Below are 6,000 nucleotides of genomic sequence, written 5' to 3'. Positions count from 1 at the left end.
TTTTTAAAATCAAGTTGTCTTTTTGTTGAGTCAGGACTTCATATATTCTAAGTATTAAACTCTTATCATATATATGATTTCCAAATACTTTCTCTCATTCTGTAAGTTGTCTTTTCACTTTCTTGGTAGTGTCATTTGATGCAGAAAGGATTTTAATTTTGATGAAATCTAATTTATCTATTTTTTTCTTTGGTTATTCATGATATGGTGTCATATCTAAGAATCCACTGCCAAATCCAGGTTCATAGGATTTTTACCCTGTATTTTCTTCTAAGAGTTTTATGAGTTTTAGCTCTTATATTTAGGTCCTTGATCTATTTTGATTTAATTTTTGTATATAGTCTGAAGTAGGGTTCCATCTTCATTTATTGTACATGAACATCCAGTTTTTCCAGCAGCATTTGTCTTGAAAAGACTTTTCTTTTGCCATTGAATAGACTTGGCACCCTGGTTGAACATAAATTGACCACAGATGTGTCGGTTTATTTCTGGACTCTCAATTCTATTCCACTTGTCTATATGTCTATCCTTACGCTAGTATAACACTGTTTTAATTACTGCTGCATTATAGTAAGCTCTGAAATCAGAAAGTATGAATCCTCCAATTTGCTCTTTTTCAAGATTCTTTTATGTATTCTGGGGCCCTTGCAATTCTATATTAATTTTCGAGTTGGCTTTCCCCTTTCTACATAAAAAACCTTTGAGATTTTGATAGAGATTGCATTGAATCTGTAGATAATTTGGGGTAGTATTGCCATCTAAATAGTATTAACCCTTCTAAACATAAACAAGGGATGTCTTTCCATTTCTTTAGGTCTTCTTAAAATGTCTTTCGACAATGTTTTGTTGTTTTCAGTGTACCAGGCTTGTATCTCCTTGGTTAAATTTAATAGTAAGTATTTTATTCTTTTTCATGCTATTGTAAACGGGAATGTTTTTTTAATTTCACTTTTTGATTGCTGGAAAAGGACTTCTTAAACAAAACCCCCAAAGTAAAAAATAAAAGGTAGAAAAATTTTGTTTGGTTTTATCAAAATTAAGGATTATTATTCAATAAAGGACTATCACTGACAAAGTTAGAAGACAGATGATATATTGGAATAAAATATTTACAATACCTCAGATATTAATATCTGGAATACATAATGAACTCCCGAAAATTACCAAGTAAAAGACAGGAACAAAATAGAGAAATGGCCAAGGATTACAATGTGCTCATTACCAGAGGGAGAACTCTGTATCACTAATACGCATATGAAACACTGTTCAAATAAAACAGAGAATTTTCACCCATTAAATTAACAAAAAATATAAAGCTGGCAGGAATGCAGAGAAACAGAAACCCTTGGCCACTTCTGGTTGGAGTGTTTGTCATCAGATTTAATTATTGATAGCCCGTGACACAGCAACCTCACTCCAGAGCATATGGTCTAGAAAAATCTGCCCAACACCCACCCCTGCACCTCTGCAGGGAAATGTGTGAGAATGTTCACTGCAATATTTGCTTATGGTAGTGAGAAATTGATGGCAATTGATGTATTTGTCACTAGAGATTGCACACTACAGAATACTCTTCAGAAGTTGGAAGTAATGGCTTAGATACTACACAACATCAGATCTTAGAAACACAGATGAATATTACAAGACATTTTATGTATTTTGACATAGGTGCACAAACACAAAACCACATGTAAAATACATATATGAATAAAAAGAATAGACATCAAACAATTGGAATATTTGTCTATGGCTCTCGGGAATGGGAGCCAGAAACAGGGATAAAATAAAAGGAATTTTTAAAATAAAGCAGTTTAAGGGCCATGCATAGAGTGATGTTATCATGCCAAGAAGAAAGAAGTATGAAAGAAAAATGATTAATTCAACCAATCGCTTCACAGTGTCCTCAGATTTTTTTCATGAACATCATGGTACAATATGAAGAACTGAAGATACAAACCAACCAACCAATCAAGAAAATAAACAAATGATACATGATTTTACCTCTCCAGGAGGATTTTGGTTTTAATTGAAGCATAAAAATAAAACTCTAATAGTGGAAATTCAGTATTCCCCTAATAGCTAAGCATAAAAAAAAAATATGGAGTTTTAACGATTTCAGGTGTTTGTTAAGAACTTGAAAAGGCCAGAGACTCCTGTGTAAGGTTTGAATCATAGGCTAGAAGTCTGCCATATATCAAGCTAAAAATGGACTCTGTAAAATGTAAAAATGGTCAGTAAATCCTAGAAATTTCATCAGCTCTCCTTTATTCCACCTATTTTAAAAATATCATGAAATTTATACATTTAATATCATTAAATTTATATATTATAAATTTAAGATATATAAATTTATGTAGTTAATTTTTAAAATATCATGAAATATATTTAAAAGGAATACCTTACCAGTACTACACTATTAACTAGGGATGAATAATTAGGGGCTGATAAGAGTTTTGGGACGTTTTGTGTTATGACAATTGTTTAAAATTAAGAGTGATGATGATATGCAACTAAGTGAGATGCTGACTGTTTACCTTGGACAGAATATACATTATGTGAAATTAGGAACCCCCAACTTAATAAATCAAGCCCCGATCTTGAGGCCTGCTCTTATGAAACTTATGGTTGTAAAAGGGAGGCAAAGCTGTCCTACACACACACACACATAAAATGAAGTAATTTATAGGGCCACCACTTCTGAAACCTTTACTGTTTGGCTATAGAAATGCAGATTCTGATCCTTGTTTAAGGTTTTAAAGACCAATACTAGTTGACCTGCTTTTGCTTTGGTTTTTTCCCTCTAATCTGGACTTGCTGAAAGGCCACGTTAGGTGTTCATCTTTTTCCTTTATTATTTTTTTCCTAATTTCATTTGATTGTTCATATATATAAATTTGAAATACACTGTTCTTAATGCTCCCAACACATTTGCAATGTAGGTGATATTATTCCTGGTTAAAAAATGAAGAAACTAAGCTTGGCAGTAAAATAATCTTCCTTAGGTAACACAGAAAGAGCCAGAATCTGAATTAAGAAAAAGGGATGTCTGAATCCAAAGCCTGCACTCTTAACATAATCCTCCATTAGTTCTCATACATCACATATCATTGGACCTTGTCAGAGTTTGATTCCTTAATCAATCTTCATATAATCTTAAATAAATGAACTACAGCATCATTAGATGTAATCCTATGTATTTTACTGTGGTTACGTGTATCACTTATGCTGCAATTTGTTTTTCTGCTTTATTCTTGGCATTATGAATGCTGAATCACAGTTTCCTTAGCATTATGAATACTGAATCACAGTTTCCTGTGGTAAACATTGTGATCTAGGTTACTGCGATTTATCACTGAATTTTTTATTCTGTGTGTGTGTGTATGTGGAGGATCTCAGGAGAAGGCAGGCAGAAGTAGGTACTATTCAAGGGTATCAAAGAACAGAAATGTGTTTTACAGTATTCCCTTCCACTGCCTTTCTCCAGCCCCCCCATATTATATTTTAATAGCAAAATATAAATTTTAACTGAAGTTAAATTCTAAGCCACTTCACAGATCAAAAGAACAGTATATCATGATCTCTAACTTTATTTTAAAAAATTATTCTTGTTAGAATGTTCCATTTAATGATAGCATTAAAAAAATTCTAATTGGTCAATAAAAGTCATATGGATAGATAACTTAAATTTTTAAAAATTTCTTCAAGAGGCAGATAACTCATAGCATATACCTAATATCCTTTTTAAGCTAAACAGTCTCTCATAAAGAGCTGATTATAAAATAAACATTGTCTCTTCAATTACCCCAACCTACTCATCATGCATTATGAACTTGAATCTAAATTCAATACAAACGAACTATCTAAAACATACTTTGGCATATAGCAGCTCCACAAAAAAATTTGTGGATTCTAGTAGTTCTATATCTCGAACACTTTAATCTTTGAAGTTTTTACTTTTCTCAGCATTTTAGTATCTTCCCCACAAATGTGTAATTGGAATATACATTTTCCCATCAAAAAAGCAACTATCCATCAGCTCCCTTATATTGTGGGGCAAACAAAATTTTTATGAAAAACAGATTTTCACCAGGAAGTATTGGTGAGATAATCAAATTAAATTGGGTTTCATCAACCTTTTTAATGGCAAAATATTAAAATTTATGTTTGACAATTCGCTTTTTACAAAAGTGCATATTTTATCTCAAGCTAAAAATAGGGAATTTTTATAACTCAGAATTATATTTATGAGCATAATTAACTGTATAGAGCTGAAAAACTTAGGTGTACAGAGCTCTGTCCCACAATGGACCCACTTTGAGGTGATATTATGGTAGGTTACCTACCATATTCTGCTATTGCCAGGCTGTGAGCTTTGTCTTCTCACTTTTTAAAAAACTCCTTACATTTTCATTATACTTGCTTCATATCATCTTTTTGAGAAGTCTAATCTAATTTGTGTAATAAATTGAATAAGCTTTGAAGTCTTTTCATGTGGATAGATGATTCTTTGATGAGTGCTGCTGGTTGTTCCATAATTTTACTGATGTACAATAACTATTTTCCTATTTTTGCCTCACCTCCTTTACCAATATGGCTGCCACAATTATAATCCTAATATGTGTTTAGTGTCTTCAGTGACCAAATTCTTTTTAACAATCTTATAGGGTGTATATTTCTAGACATGGAAATTAAACGTATCATAATGAACTTAACACTCTTCCTTGACAATCTAGTTTAAATGATTTTTCCTTATTAGAAACTTTTCTGACTTCTTTGGGAAGTTGCTTCAAATTTTGTATGTTCATTGCCATTTAAATAACATCGTACTGTTCTTAATTGATCTGGTTTAGACAGACAGACAGATATACAGATAGATACATCCAATGAAATAAATTGAAAAACCTGCCATGAGAATATTTCTTAAAGAATAAGACATTTAATAGAATACTCTTTTTTTTTTTTTTTTTTTTTTTACAGCAGCTGATATCATCTGCTTGCCCCTTCTCACTGCATTTCCAAATCAAATGAACTTTCAGTGGTTCAGTTCAAGGCCCACTTTCCTCCTAAACCACTCCTGAGTATTTGAGTTCATGGCTTGTCTCTCTCCTTTCCTTCTTAGAGAAACTATGGCCAGTACCACTCATCTAGACATTATTGCTTACTGTAAATCCAAGCAAAGAAATTTACTTGGAAGAAAACCTGGGAAGCCAAATCCTGCCATTTACATGACCCTAAACATCCCAAGTTTCTAATACTAATAACTCTCAATGATCCTCACCTTTCTATAATCACCACTGTGAATATGACAAGATATCACTCCTGTAATTATGTTATGTTCTATGGCACAGTGAACCTTAAAATAGGAAGATTATCCAGGTGGGCCTAATCTGATTGCAGGAGTCCTTTAAAAACAGTTTTCTCAGGCTGGTGGCAGAAGAGGAAGTCAGAGAAACTAAGCATGACAAGGACACAATGCACTGTTGATGACTTTGAACATAGAGGGAATGTGGGCAGACTCTAGGAACAGAACAACTACCTGACAACCAGCAAGAAAATGGGAAGGGAAATTCAATCACAAGGAACTGGATTCTGCCAACAATTTGAAGGAACTTGGAAGCAAACTCTTCACCACAACCACCAGATAAAAGTCCAGCCTGGCTACTGCCTTGATTTTGGCCTTGCAAAACCCTGAACAGAGAACACAGACTTCTTACCTGCAAAACTGTGATAATAAATAGATGTTGTTTCAAGCCACACATTTGTATTGTTTGTTACCACAGCAGTAGAAAGCTAATACAATTAAACAATTCTGCAAGGAAGTAGTTCCCCCACCAACCTAGAAACATCCACATGCAGGTATATAGGGGAATACGTTTTCCTTTCTTTTGAGTGAATACTTAGGAAAGGGATTGCTGGGTGATAGGGTAAGCATAAGTTTAACTTTATATGAAAATGCCAAACTGTTTTATGAAATGGCTGTACCATTTTGCATTCCTGCCA

The sequence above is a fragment of the Choloepus didactylus genome, chromosome 10 (assembly GCF_015220235.1).
Source record: "Choloepus didactylus isolate mChoDid1 chromosome 10, mChoDid1.pri, whole genome shotgun sequence".
NCBI lineage: Eukaryota > Metazoa > Chordata > Mammalia > Pilosa > Megalonychidae > Choloepus > Choloepus didactylus.
This window is presented reverse-complemented; position numbering follows the sequence as displayed.